The sequence below is a fragment of the Arachis ipaensis genome, chromosome B10 (genome assembly GCF_059453495.1).
Source record: "Arachis ipaensis isolate K30076 ecotype BB chromosome B10, ASM5945349v1, whole genome shotgun sequence".
Classification (NCBI taxonomy): Eukaryota; Viridiplantae; Streptophyta; class Magnoliopsida; order Fabales; family Fabaceae; genus Arachis; species Arachis ipaensis.
The window spans coordinates 81,697,127-81,712,655 of record NC_142435.1 but is presented as its reverse complement, the minus strand read 5'-3'; the positions used below and the strand labels follow the sequence as shown (position 1 = coordinate 81,712,655).

The window sequence follows — 15,529 nt, the reverse complement described above, 5'->3', positions numbered from 1 at the left end:
GGCCATGATGGTCATTTCAATGGCCTTGCACTCTCCTTTTGGATTTTCTTCTGTATTGCTTGGGAGAGTACTAAGAGGGATTTCAGTGATCCTTTAACTTAGCTGGCCCACTTGTGCCTCCAAATTTCTAATTGAGGACCTTGTTTCATTCATGAAACTTACAGTGGCCTTAGATAGATCAGAGACTAAGTTTGCTAAATTAGAAATATTTTGTTCAGAGTTCTCTATCTGTTGCTGAGTGGATGATGGAAAAGGCTTGCTATTGCTAAACCTGTTTCTTCCACCATTATTAAAGCCTTGTTGAGGCTTTTGTTGATCCTTCCATGAGAGATTTGGGTGATTTCTCCATGAGGGGTTATAGGTGTTTCCATAAGGTTCACCCATGTAATTCACCTCAGCTGTTGCAGGGTTTTCAGGATCATAAGCTTCTTCTCCAGAAGATGCCTCTTGAGTACTGTTGGATGCAGCTTGCATTCCATTCAGACTCTGAGAAATCATATTGACTTGCTGAGTCAATATTTTATTCTAAGCCAATATGGCATTCAGAGTATCAATTTCAAGAACTCCCTTCTTCATAGGCGTCCCATTACTCACAGGATTCCTCTCAGAAGTGTACATGAACTGGTTATTAGCAACCATGTCAATGAGTTCTTGAGCTTCTACAAGCGTTTTCTTTAAGTGAGTGGATCCACCTGTAGAGGTATCCAATGATATTTTAACTAATTCAGACAGACCATCATAGAATATGTCCAGGACGGTCCATTCTGAAAGCATGTCAGAAGGACACTTTTTGGTCAGTTCTTTGTATCTCTCCCAAGCTTCATAGAGGGATTCACCTTCTTTCTGTCTGAAGGTCTGAACATCCACTCTAAGCTTACTCAGCTTTTGAGGAGGAAAGAACTTGGCTAAGGAAGCCTTGACCAGCTTATCCCAAGAGTTCAGGCTATCCTTAGGTTGAGAGTCCAACCATACTCTAGCTCTGTCTCTTACAGCAAAAGGGAAAAGCATGAGCCTGTAGACTTCAGGATCTACTCCATTAGTCTTAACAGTATCACATATCTGCAAGAATTCAGTTAAGAACTGAAAAGGATCTTCAGATGGAAGTCCATGAAACTTGCAGTTCTGCTGCATCAGAGAAACTAATTGAGGTTTAAGCTCAAAATTGTTTGCTCCAATGGCAGGAATGGAGATGCTTCTTCCATGTAAATTGGAATTAGGTGCAGTAAAGTCACCAAGCATCCTCCTTGCATTATTATTATTTTCGGCTGCCATCTCCTCTTCTTGTTCCAAAATTTCTGAAAGGTACTTGCTGGATTGTTGTAATTTAGCTTCTCTTAGTTTCCTCTTCAGAGTCCTTTCAGGTTTTGGATCTGCTTCTACAAGAATGTTCTTGTCCTTGCTCCTGCTCATATGAAAAAGAGGGACAGAAAAATAATAATAATAATAGGGATCCTTTTTACCACAGTATAGAGGTCCCTGTGTGAGTAGAAGAGAAGAAGAAGAAAAAAATTCGAACACAGATGGAAGAGGGGGTTCGAATTTGGGTGAGATGAAGTGATAGTAGATGAATAAATAAATAGAAGGAGATAAGAGAGAGAGAGAGTTTTCGAAAATAATTTTTGAAAAAGAGTTAGTGATTTTCGAAAATAGTTTTTGAAAAAGGTTAGTAATTGTTTTGAAAATTAAAATCAAAAATTAAAATAATTAGTTAATTAAAAAGAAATTTTGAAAAAGAGGGAAGATATTTTCGAAAATTAGAGAGAGAGAGAGTTAGTTAGGTATCTTTGAAAAAGATAAGAAACAAACAAAAAGTTAGTTAGTTAGTTGAAACAAATTTGAAAATCAATTTTGAAAAGATAAGAAAATAAGAAGTTAGAAAGGATATTTTAAAATCAAATTTTGAAAAAGATAAGATAAAGAGATATTTTTTAAAAGATATGATTGAAATTAGTTTTGAAAAAAGATTTGATTTTTAAAATCACAATTAATGACTTGATTCACAAGAAATCACAAGATATGATTCTAGAACTTAAAGTTTGAATCTTTCTTAACAAGCAAGTAACAAACTTGAAATTTTTGAATCAAAACATTAATTGATGATGTTATTTTCGAAAATATGATGTAAAATTAAGAAAAAGATTTTTGAAAAATATTTTTTTTTTGAAATTTTCGAAAATAGATAAGAAAAATGAAAAAGATTTGATTTTTGAAAAAGATTTTGAAAAGGATAAGATTTTTAAATTGAAAATTTGATTTGACTCATAAAAACAACTAGATTTTAAAAATTTTTGAAAAAGTCAAATCTAATTTTCGAAATTTTAAGAGAGAAAAAGGGGAAGATATTTTTTTGATTTTTTTGAATTTTTATGATGAAAGAGAAAAACATGAAAATGATACAATGCATGAAAATTTTTAGATCAAAACAACGAATGCATGCAAGAATGCTATTAATGTCAAGATGAACACCAAGAACACTTTGAATGTCAAGATGAACATCAAGAACTTATTTTTGAAAAATTTTTAATGCAAAGAAAACATGCAAGACACCCAACTTAAAAATTTTTCATGTATAGACACTATGAATGCATGATTTTTTCAAAAAATGCAAGATGAATATGCAATTGACACCAAACTTATAACATGACACATGACTCAAACAAGAAACACAAAAAATATTTTTGATTTTTATGATTTTCTAATTTTTTTTGTATTTTTCGAAAATTGTTTGAAAAAGAAAAATAAGGATTCCAAAATTTTTAATATGAATTCCAGGAATCTTGCCATGTTAGTCTAAAGCTCCAATCTGAGGGTTAGACATGGCTTAATAGCCAGTCAAGCTTTAGCATGTAACATCAGAATATACTGCTCATTACTTATCAAATTAGAATTTAGACATGGCTTTACAGCCAGCCAGGCTTCAACATGCTTCATGAAACTCTAGAATTCATTCTTAAAAATTTTAGAATAAGTTTCGAAAACAGATGAGAAATTTTTGAAAGGTTTTTGAAAAATTTTTTGAAAATAAAACAAAAAGAAAATTACCTAATCTGAGCGACAAGATGAACCGTCAGTTATTCAAACTCGAACAATCCTCGGCAACGGTGCCAAAAACTTGGTGCACGAAATTGTGATCTCAGGCAACGGCGCCAAAAACTCTATGCGCACGTCTTAATAAATTGTTTTTCATTCACAACTTCGATACAACTGACCAGCAACTGCACTGGGTCGTCCAAGTAATAAACCTTACGTGAGTAAGGGTCGATCCCACGGAGATTGTCGGCTTGAAGCAAGCTATGGTCACCTTGTAAATCTCAGTCAGGCGGATATCAAATAGTTATGGAGTTTTTCGAACATAAATAATAAATAGAAAATAAGGATAGAAATACTTATGTAATTGATTGGTTAGAATTTCAGATAAGCGTATAGAGATGCATTCGTTCCTCTGAACCTCTGCTTTCCTGCTATCTTCATCCAGTCAATCTTACTCCTTTCGATGGCTGGCTTTATGTAAGGACATCACCGTTGTCAATGGCTACTTCTAATCCTCTCTAGAAAATGGTCCGATGCGCTGTCACTGCATGGCTAATCGTCTGGAGGCATCACCCTTGCCAATGGCTGCATCCTATCCTCTTGTGAAAATGGTCCAAATGCTCTGTCACCGCACAGCTAATCATCTGAGGTTCTCGATCATGCTGGAATAGGATTCACCCTCCTTTTGCGTCTGTCACTACGCCCAGCACTCGCGAGTTTGAAGTTCATCACAGTCATTCAATCCCAGAGTCCTACTCGGAATACCACAGACAAGGTTTAGACTTTCCGGACTCTCATGAATGCCGCCATCAATCTAGCTTATATCACGAAGATTCTGATTAAGAGATCCAAGAGATATTCATTCAATCTAAGGTAGAACGGAAGTGGTTGTCAGGCACGCGTTCATAGGGAATGATGATGATTGTCACGTTCATCACATTCAGGTTGAAGTGCGAATGAATATCTTAGAAGCGGAATAAGTTGAATTAAGTAGAAAAACAGTAGTACTTTGCATTAATTCATGAGGAACAGCAGAGCTCCACACCTTAATCTATGGAGTGTAGAAACTCTACCGTTGAAAATACATAAGTGAAAGGTTCAGGCAAGGCCGAATGGACAGCCCCCATGATCTAAGAACCAGACGTCCAAAGATGTCTAATACAATAGTAAAAAGATCTATTTATAATAAACTAGCTACTAGTGTTTACAGAAGTAAGTAATTGATGCATAAATCCACTTTCGGGGCCCACTTGCTATATGCTTGGGCTGAGCTTGAATGCTACACGTGTAGAGGCTCTTTCTGGAGTTGAACGCCAGGTTGTAACGTATTTCTGGCGTTCAACTCTGGTTTGTGACGTGTTTCTGGCGTTTAACTCCAGGCAGCAGCGTAGAACTGGCGTTCAACGCCCTTTTACGTCGTCTAAACTCGGCCAAATTATGGACTATTATATATTGCTGGAAAGCCCTGGATGTCTACTTTCCAACGCAATTGGAAGCGCACCATTTAGTGTTCTGTAGCTCCAGAAAATCCACTTTGAGCAGTCCTTCTTCAACCTCTGAATCTGATTTTTGCTCAAGTCCCTCAATTTCAGCCAGAAAATACCTAAAATTGCAGAAAAACACACAAACTCATAGTAAAGTCCAGAAATGTGAATTTAACATAAAAACTAATGAAAACATCCCTAAAAGTAACTAGATTCTACTAAAAACATACTAAAAACAACGCCAAAAAGCGTATAAATTATCCGCTCATCAGCTTTGCTTTTCCCTTTCTTTGGGTGTTAGACATCCTGAAAAACAGAAAACCAGGATATAATAAAAATAGGAAAATAGGTAGGCAATTAATCAAAAGAAGCACATAATGGCAAAGAAGCAGTAGAAAAATAAGTCAAGTAAATATGCATTAAGGATTGTATAGGAGTTAGAAAACTGAGAAGAGAAATCCACAATCCAAAATGTAATAGAATTTATGTTAATTAGGAAAAATTATCATCATGCCTTGGTTAGAAAGTGAAAGAGAATAGTGAAAAAAAATAAGATGATATATGTTGAAAGTTAGGTTGGTTAGGAATGAAAAAGAGTTTAGGAAGTTAAAATTAGTGAATTGGTAAAAAGTGGATTAGATTAAGTGGCATGATGATTATTCCCTAAGTAACAAAAATTCACAAATTAAAGCAACAGATAACTCATATTCAAACAAGGAAGGTAAGGATGATTCATATGGAAATAGCACAAAAGTGGAATTGAATCATCCAAGATGCATCTTATAAACCAGGAAATTGAAAAGAATAAGAAAGCGTGCCCTGGCATTCATGAATTGGTTTGGTAAAAGCAGAGTAAAGCAGAGTTCAAAGTGCCAAAACCAAGACATGAATGGAAAGAAAACAGTTTACAGAAAATTGGGCAGCATTTTGGCTAAAATTGGATGTTCCCGGAAAATAATCAGCAATCAGAATAGTTCATATGAATTAAAAAGATAGCTGCAATTACATATGAGGACTATGAACATGAAAAAGCAGTGTAAAGAGCAGCATGAAACAAGAAATTACATCATATGAACAATACTAACATCACAGCAACAGCAGAATTGCGAAAGTAAGAAAGCAAGAAACACGAACAGCGCAATTAATCAGGCCTAAATCCACTAACCACATCCTAGGCTACCTAACAACCTAGAATCCACTACAATATGCATATCTAACTAGTCTAATTATGAAGATAAACAGAAAAATATGTAATTAACTACGAATTGATAGAAGGGTGGCGTTCGGCGGAACCTGGTAGGCGTAGGAATGAAAGTGGGGCAGAGAGGTGGCTGGGGGATGGTGGTGGTGGCGGCTGACGCGGCGGTGGAGGGTGGCACGGCGGCGGTGAGGGCTGTTCGGAGGCAGGGGGTTTGGAAAGGTAATGGGGGAGGGGTTAAGGGGGAAGGAAGGGAAGGGTGGTGTGGGTGGTGGTGGGTGGTGCGGCTGGGACAAAGTGGCGGCGGTGGGTGTGGCGGTCGCGGAGGGAGCAGTGGTGGTGGAGGGAAGAGGAGGAAATAAGAAGAAGAAAGAGGGGGAAGGGGGTGGCGTGGCGGTGAGTTTTGGGTGGTCGACGGGGGAAGCGGTGGTTGGTGGTGGTGGCTGGAAGTTAGTGGTGGTTGGTTTGAGAGAGAGAGGAAGGAGAAGGGCTGGGGGGCGCGAATGGGTAGGATTCGCGTGACTGGGGGTTAGTAAATTTAAATACACGCGATCGCGTGGGGCACGCGGTCGCGTGGCTGGGGTGAAATGAGGGTTGACGCGATCGCGTGCGTGGCGCGATCGCATGGAATGGGTAAAAGAGGGAATGACGCGGTCGCAAGAGGCATGTGACCGCATCGCTGGAAATTGTGCTAAACGCACAATTCCAGCATCGTTTTAGCACAACTCTCTGTCTCCTTTGGGGTGTTGTGCAATCCATGCGACGCAATCGCGTCGCTCACGCTGTCGCGTGGGATTGGTGTTGTGCAAGTGACGCGATCGCGTGGGTCGTTTTGTGCGAAACGCACAATGGCCGCATGATTCAAGCCTAACTCTCTGGACGCTGGGGATTTACGCCGATCTCCAGATCACGCGGCCGCGTGAATGACGCGGACGCGTGGGGAGTGTTTTTCGCAACTGACGCGATCACATGAGTGATGCGGTGGTGTCGCGCACCCTTTCTTCTTTTTTTTTTTATGCAGGTATGCAATTATGCAGTATGCAATGTGAATGAATAGTATTCAGGTTCAATTGAAAAGGATAATAAAAATAAATAAGACGAAATAAAACTGAAAAAAAGGAACGACCATACCATGGTGGGTTGTCTCCCACCTAGCACTTTTAGTTAAAGTCCTTAAGTTGGACATTGGATGAGCTTCCTGTTATGGCGGCTTATGCTTAAATTCATCTAGAAATCTCCACCAATGCTTGGAATGCCAACAGCCTCCGGGGTCCCAAACTAGGCATGTAAAGCTTCTGAGCAGCTTCAAACAAATTCTCAGGCTCCCGGGGTGACGAATGTCTGAACAGATTCCAGGATCCCAAACCTTGCTTTTAAATCCGCCTTCGTCTTGATCTATATTTTTCCATCCGGGCGGTTTAGAATGTAGATTTTCACCAAGATGACCAAATATTTTCCGAGATCCATTCGATTGATCATGATGCCAATCCGTGCACTTCGAATTGAAGCGTGGAACCTTATTGAACCTTGTGCACCAGCTCTGAGTGCGAGCCATTTCCCTCTTACTCTTAAAGCCGCAAAGAGCTCTAAGCTGGCCATCTGTTTCAAGCAAACCATATTCAAGTGGGAAAATAAAGTTAAAGGTTAAGGATTGTACCCATTTGAAGCTTGTATTAGGTGGTAGTGGCCTTGGGATAGGTGTTTCCAGTGGTTCTGTGAGTTCTACTCCCTTGTGCTCTACTGTGAATTTCTTCACTTCCTTGCAGACTTCCTCAATTGCATCCATGTCCTGATCAAAGCCTTCTATGTCTTCCTCGTCACTTAAGTCATAAACGGGAGGTTGTGAGAAATCTACCTCCACATCATCTTCGTATTCACTTGGGGAAGATTCTTCGATCTCAGAAAATTCACTTGCTGATGCAAGTTCACTACTGGGAGAACTTGACTTGAGATTATCATCTTCAAGGAAACTTGCTTCTTGGATTATTTCGTCTAGTTTTTCATAAAAGATTTACTGTGGGAGTTGTGCACTATCCTCCTTAGCATCAATTGTAACGTTCATAACAGAATTCTCCACAACTTCGGATTCCTATGGAAGTTCAGCGTCTCCTAAGTCTTCAACCAACTCCTCTTCTTTCATAATGACAGCTTCCTCTACTTGTTCTAATACGAAGTCATGCTCTGTCTTGTCCACTGGAGTTTCTAGTATCTCCTTCATGCTACGCTCTTCATTAGATTGTCCACATGGGGCTCTGGGAGGCCCTTGAATGTTCGAACGTCTAGAAGATAATAGACTTACTGCTTGCTCCAGTTGATGAAGGGTTATTTGAAGTTGATCTACTATTTCCTTGAGGCGAACCTCTGATTATTGGGGTGATAGATTTGGACGTGGTACATGGGGAAGTGGTGGTGTTTGGGAGTAATTGGATTGAAATTTGGGTAGACGAGGATCATACGGTAGTGAATGGTGAAAAGGAGCTTGTGAGTTTGGTGGTGCGAAGTTATGTTGAGAGGATGGCCTATATGCGCAGGGTGGGGCTTGTTGGTAACCACAAGGTTATCCACCATGTCTATTTGCTTGGTATGCATTATAGAATGGTCTTTGTCCATGATATCTTGGAGGTTGTTGTTGCCTAAAGGGTTGATCAGATCCTCTTGGCTCCATCCATCTTTGATTACTCTGACCTTGATGCATGTTCCTGTTATAACTTTCACTCCTTTCAACAATATTAGAACCAAACTCGAAGCGAGAGGGGTGAGAATTCATAATAGCTAATGGAAATAAAAGGGGAAAATTAAGAGAAATAAACAAGTAAAAGAAAAGTATTTACAATAACCAATAATAAGGCACACAATTGCAGTTCCCCGGCAACGGCGCCATTTTGAAAAGAACTGAAGATTGATGGTTTAGAAGTTATAGTAAACTCTCGTTGCAAGTATAGTTACTAAACCAAGCAATCAACCTTTCTTACAAACGTTTTGGTTGTCACAAGTAACAAACCCCTAAATAAATTGATAACCGAAGTATTTAAACCTCGGGTCGTCTTCTCAAGGAACTGCAGGAAAGTATGTTCTTATTATTGGTTATGAAGTTTGTAAATTTGGGTTTTTAAGATGAGGAACCAGTAATTTAAATTGCAATTGAAATAAGTAAAAGACTGTAAGGTAAATAAATAACTGTAAAATAAACTTTTGGCAAGGTATGAGAAATTAGAAGTCCTATCCTAGTTATCCTTATCAATGATGATGAAGATTGAATCTTAATTCCACTCAGTTAGTCTTTACTTAAAGTAAAGAAAGATCAAGTGACTAATTAGTTTGATCTTCAAATCCTAGTTAATCCCTAATGAAAGATAACAATTATCAATCATGTTTGAGTTTGATAACTCCTGAGTTACTGATTTCTTAGCCAAGACCAAAAGGGGAAAGATAAATCTACTGGAATAAAAAATGTCTTCAGATTGGAAACAATAGTAATATAAATAAAAGAAAGCAATCATAAACTAAAATACCTCAATTAACATTAAATTCAAAGAGTAATCTGTAACACAGAAGAATTCATAAACTAAATTGAGAGGACAAGTAATTAAAAAGGAATGTTGAACCTGATAAAAAGAGATAGTCCTGAAAGCGAATAAAATCCTAAATCTAAATCCTAAAAGAGAGAGGAGAGAACCTCTCCCTCAAAACTACATCTAAATCATGAAAAGTAACTAATTGGAGACTCTCCTCTGAATGGATGCATTCCCCCACTTCATAACCTCTGATCTGTGCCTTCCGGACTTGGATTTGTGCCAAAAAGGGCTTCAGAAATCGCTGGGGGCGTTTTCTATAATTTCTGGTGCGTGGCCTCTGTCACGCGTCCGCGTGGGTCATGCGGTCGCGTCAATTGGAGTTTTCCTTGTCATTGGTCGCTTCAGTCAGGCGTCCGCGTGAATCACGCGGTCGCGTCACTGCTATTTCGCGTTGGCACGCGGCCGCGTCGTCCATGCGATCGCGTCACTGCCAATTTCTTCCAAAACTCCATTTTGTCCTTTCCTTCCATTTTTGTATGTTTTCTTTCCATCCTTTAAGTCATTCCTGCCTTAGAGGATCTGAAACTACTCAACACACGAATCACGGCATCGAATGGAAATAAAGGGTAATTAAAATAATTACTTTTAAAGCATAGGAAACATGTTTTCCACATACATCACATAATAAGGAAGGGAAAATAAAACCATGCAATTAACATGAATAAGTGGGTGAAGGACTGAATAAATCACTTAAATTAGGCACAAAATATATCATAAAATATGGGTTTTATCACCCTCTTTTTTACTTTTTACGCTGTTTTCTATGCTTGTGCTTGTTTGGGCATGTAGAAGTTTTGAATTTTTTCTGTGTCATTGTGCTTGTAACGCGTGCCTTGGGGGTTTCTTCACTTTGTTGTTCATTTCTACCCTTTTTGATTTCTTTATGCATAGATTTTTCCTGTCTGTAGCCTAAATTAATGAACTATTTCTTTTGAAAACGGTGGTATATTTTGGTGGCTTTTGCATGGTTTGTCTTGGTGTTGATGGCTTGCTGTTTTGCATGAATCGTCATTGGTGGGAGAAGGGTTGATCTTCTTTGTGTTTTTAGAGTTTAAGCTGTGTGATTTTTTCTGAGTCCTTACTCTGTTATTGCCTCCAAAGGATGCCCCTGGACCTTGGTGTGAGTCTCGGGGTTTCCTTTCACTGATGTATTTGACTTCTACGTTCGTGTGCTTTTGTCTGAGTTATTGATAAACCCATATTTCATGATATATTTTGTGGTCAATTTAAGTGATTTATTCAACCCTTCATCCACTTATTCATGTGAAATTTCATGGTTTTACTTTCCATTCCTTATTATGTGATATATGTGAAAAACATGTTTCCTATGCTTTAAAAATAATTATTTTAATTACCTTTTATTACCATTCGATGTCGTGATTTGTGTGTTGAGTATTTTCAGATCTCCTAAGGCAGGAATGATTTAAAGGATGGACAGAAAAAATAAAAAAATGGAAGGAAAGCACAAAATGGAGTTTTTGAAGAAACTGGCAGTGATGCGAACGCATGGACGACGCCGCCGCGTGCCTAGCGCAAAAAAGTAGTGACGCGAACGCGTGACTGACAAGGACGCGTGCTTTGAGCAGAACGTAGATGACGCATACGCGTGACCGAAGCGAACGCGTGACAAGAAAAACTCCCAGATGACGCGACCGCGTGACCTACGCGGACGCGTGACAGACGCCATGCACCAGAAACTGAAGAAAATGCTCCCAGCAATTTCTGAAACCGTTTTTGGCCCAGATCCAAGTACAGAAAGCACAGATTAGAGGTTATAAAGTGGGGGAATGCATCCATTCAGTAGGAGGCCTTCAATTATTCACTTTCATAGTTTAAATGTAGTTTTTAGAGAGAGAGGTTCTCTCCTTTCTCTTAGGTTTTAGGATTAGGGTTCCTCTTAAAGGATTTAGGATTTCAACTCTTCATCAGGTTCAATATTTCTTTTACTTTATATTTCACTTTTACTTTCAGATACTTTAATGCTCTCATTTAATTACTTATGTTGCCAAATTGGCCTATGACCTCTTTATGTTTAGATTGATTTTTTCTTTTTAATGCAATTGAGGTATTTCAGATTTATGATTCTTGTTTAGCTTTTTATATTATTGGCTTTAATTGATTAACTGGAGGCTCTTGAGTTATCAACTTATCATGATTGGTTGTTATATCGGCTAATTGACTGGAATTCCACTAACTCTAGTCTTTCCTTAGGAGTTGGCTAGGACTTGGGAATCTAACTAATTAGTTCACTTGACTTTCCCTTACTTTCGTAAAGGTTAACTAGGTGGGATTAACTTCAATTCTCATAGGAGTAACTAGGATAGGACTTCCGAATTTTCATACCTTGCCAAGAGTTTATTTTACAGTTATTTATTTATTTTACTTGTCATTTAAATTAGTTGTTCCTTACTTTCAAAACCTCCAATTTACAAAACTCATAACCAATAATAAGAACACCTCCCTGTAGTTCCTTGAGAAGACGACCCGAGGTTTAAATACTTCGGTTATCAATTTTAAAGGGGTTTGTTACTTGTGACAACAAAAACATTTGTACGAAAGGATTTTCTGTTGGTTTAGAAGCTATACTTACAACACGATCATATTTTTATATTTCTTTACCAATAGAAAAATCGATCGTCAAAATGGCGCCATTGCCGGAAACTGCAAATGTGTGCCTTTTTATTGGTTATCGTAAATATTTTTCTTTTATTTGTTTATTTATTTTTATTTTTCCCTTTTATTTCTATTAGCTACTATGAATTCTCACCCCTCTCGCTTTGAGTTTGGTTCTAAATCTGTTGAAAGGAATGGAAGCTATAATAGGAATATGCATCAAGGTCTAAGCAATCGAAGATGGAAGGAGCCAAGAGGCCCTGATCAACCCTTTAGGCAACAACACCCTCCAAGATATCATGGGCAAGGACCACTCTACAATGTATACCAAGCTGATAGACATGGTAGACCCCCTTGTAATTACCAACAAGCCCCACCCTGTGCTTATAGACCATCCTCTCAACGTAGCTTTGAACCACCATGGTGCACGAAATTGTGATCCCTGGTAATGGCTCCAAGAACTTGGTGCTCTAATCTTAATTCATAATTTGTCACAACTTCGATACAACTAACCAGCAAGTGTACTGGGTCGTCCAAGTAATAAAACCTTACGTGAGTAAAGGTCGATCCCACGAAGATTGTTGGTATGAAGCAAGCTATGGTCATCTTGTAAATCTCAGTCAGGCGGATATCAAATGGTTATGGAGTTTTCGAATAATAATAATAAATAAACAGAAAATAAAGATAGAAATACATATGTAATTCATTGGTGAGAATTTCAGATAAGTGTATAGAGATGCTTTCGTTCCTCTGAACCTCTGCTTTCCTGCTGTCTTCATCCAATCCTTCCTACTCCTTTCCATGAAAAGCTTTATGTAAGACATCACCGTTGTCAATGGCTACATCCCATCCTCTCTGTGAAAAAGATCCAAATGCTCTGTCATGGCACGACTAACCATCTAGAGGTTCTCGATCATACTGGAATAGGGTTCACCCTCCTTTTGCGTCTGTCACTACGCCCAGCACTCGCGAGTTTGAAGTTCGTCATAGCCATCCCTTCCCAAGGTCACATAGAGCCTTCTCAAAGGTCATGCTGCCTATGGTACAAGGTATTAGGAACTTTTCAGGATCCTGTTTCTTCTGAGGTAATGTCATTTGATCCAGATCATTCAGTTCCTTGATGAGCAAGGGAGGTTCATCTTCCCAAGTCTCAATGCCAAATAATTTGGAATTCAGCTTCATGATTGCACCAAGGTACTTGGCAACTTGCTCTTCAGTAACATCCTCATTCTCTTCAGAAGAAGAATACTCATCAGAGCTCATGAAGGGCATAAGGAGGTTCATTGGAAACTCTATGGTCTCTAGATGAGCCTCAGATTCTTTTGGTTCCTCAGAGGGAAACTCCTTGTTGATCACTGGACGTCCCAGGAGGTCTTCCTCACTGGGATTCATGTCCTCTTCCTCTTTTGTGGGTTCGGCCATGATTGATATATCAATGGCCTTCCACTCTCTCTTTGGATTCTCTTCTATATTGCTTGGGAGAGTACTAGGAGGTGTTTCAGTGATTTTCTTACTGAGCTGGCCCACTTGTGCCTCCAAATTTCTAATGGATGATCTTGTTTCATTCATGAAACTCAGAGTGGCCTTAGATAGATCAGAGACTAAATTTGCTAAGCAAGATGGATTCTGCTCAGAATTCTCTGTCTGTTGCTGAGTGGATGATGGAAAAGGTTTACTATTGTTAAACCTGTTTCTTCCACCATTATTAAAGCCTTGTTGAGGCTTTTGTTGATCCTTCCATGAGAGATTTGGGTGATTTCTCCATGATGAATTATAGGTGTTCCCATAAGGTTCACCCATGTAATTTACCTCTGCTATTGCAGGGTTATCAGGATCATAAGCTTCTTCCTCAGAAGATGCCTCTTGAGTACTGTTGGATGCAGCTTGCATTCAATTCAGACTCTAAGAAATCATATTGACTTGCTGAGTCAATATTTTATTCTGAGCCAATATGGCATTCAGAGTATCAATTTCGAGAACTCCCTTCTTCTGAGGCGTCCCATTACTCACAAGATTCCTCTCAGAAGTGTACATGAACTGGTTATTAGCAACCATGTCAATGAGTTCTTGAGCTTCTGTAGGCGTTTTCTTTAGGTGAATGGATCCACCTACAAATGTATCCAATGACATCTTAGCTAATTCAGACAGACCATCATAGAATATATCCAGGATGGTCCATTTTGAAAGCATGTCAGAAGGACACTTTTTGGTCAGTTGCTTATATCTCTCCCAAGCTTCATAGAGGGATTCACCTTCCTTCTGTCTGAAGGTTTGAACATCCACTCTAAGCTTACTAAGCTTTTGAGGAGGGAAGAACTTGGCTAAAAAAGCCGTGACCAGTTTATCCCAAGAGTTCAGGCTATCCTTAGGTTGAGAGTCCAACCATACTCTAGCTCTGTCTCTTACAGCAAACGGGAAAAGCATAAGCCTGTAGACCTCAGGATCTACTCCATTAGTCTTAACAGTATCACATATCTACAGGAATTCAGTTAAGAACTGAAAAGGATCTTCAGATGGAAGTCCATGAAACTTGCAGTTTTGTTGCATCAGAGAAACTAGTTGAGGCTTAAGCTCAAAATTGTTTGCTCCAATGGTAGGGATGGAGATGCTTCTTCCATGTAAATTGGAATTAGGTGCAGTGAAGTCACCAAGCATCCTCCTTGCATTATTATTATTTTCGGCTGCCATCTCCTCTTCCTTTTCAAAAATTTCTGTAAGGTTGTCTCTGGATTATTGTATTTTAGCTTCTCTCAGTTTCCTCTTCAGAGTCCTTTCAGGTTCAGGGTCTGCTTCAACAAGAATGTGCTTGTCCTTGCTCCTGCTCATATGAAAAAGAAAGGAACAGAAAATAATAATAGGGATCCTTTTTACCACAGTATAGAGGTTCCCTTGTGTGAGTAGAAGAAACGAAGAATAAGAATGAAGAAGGGAAGAGAAGAATTCAAACTCAGAAGAGAAGAAGGGGTTCGAATTTTTTGGTGAGGAGAAGTGTTAGTAGATGAATAAATAAATAGAAGGAGATGAGGGAGAGGGAATTTTGAAAATTAATTTTTGAAAAGAAGTTGATGATTTTCGAAAATTAAAGGAGAATTAAAATTAAAATTAAAATTTAAACAATTAATTAACTAAAAAGAATTTTTGAAAAAGAGGGAGGTATTTTCAAAAATTAGAGAGGGATAGTTAGTTAGGTAGTTTTGAAAGAGATAAGAAACAAACAAAAAGTTAATTAGTTAGTTGAAACAAATTTTGAAAATCAATTTTTAAAAGATAAGAAGATAAGAAGTTAGAAAAGATATTTGAAAAACATATGATTTGAAAAGATATGATTAGAAAGATATGATTTTGAAAAAGATAAGATAAAAAAAAATATTTTTGAAGAGATATGATTGAAATTAGTTTTGAAAAAGATTTGATTTTTAAAGTCACAATTAATGACTTGATTCACAAGAAATCACAAGATATGATTCTAGAACTTAAAGTTTGAATCTTTCTTAACAAGCAAGTAACAAGCTTGAAATTTTTGAATCAAAACATTAATTGTTGATAATATTTTCGAAAATTATGAGATAAAATTAAGAAAAAGATTTTTGAAAAATATTTTTAAAATTTTCGAAAATAAATAAGAAAAA

At 38.1% G+C, this 15,529-nt stretch overlaps 2 non-coding genes across 2 annotated transcripts; both read left to right on the top strand.

Moving 5' to 3' along the window:
* The first annotated feature begins 768 nt into the window (after positions 1-768).
* On the top strand, positions 769-876 carry LOC148580604 (small nucleolar RNA R71). Its single transcript, XR_015899690.1, has one exon. It is a non-coding gene; the product is annotated as a small nucleolar RNA R71 (small nucleolar RNA).
* A 13,208-nt stretch (positions 877-14,084) lies between these two features.
* LOC148580603 (small nucleolar RNA R71) lies at positions 14,085-14,192 on the top strand. Its single transcript, XR_015896251.1, has one exon. It is a non-coding gene; the product is annotated as a small nucleolar RNA R71 (small nucleolar RNA).
* Positions 14,193-15,529: the final 1,337 nt, after the last annotated feature.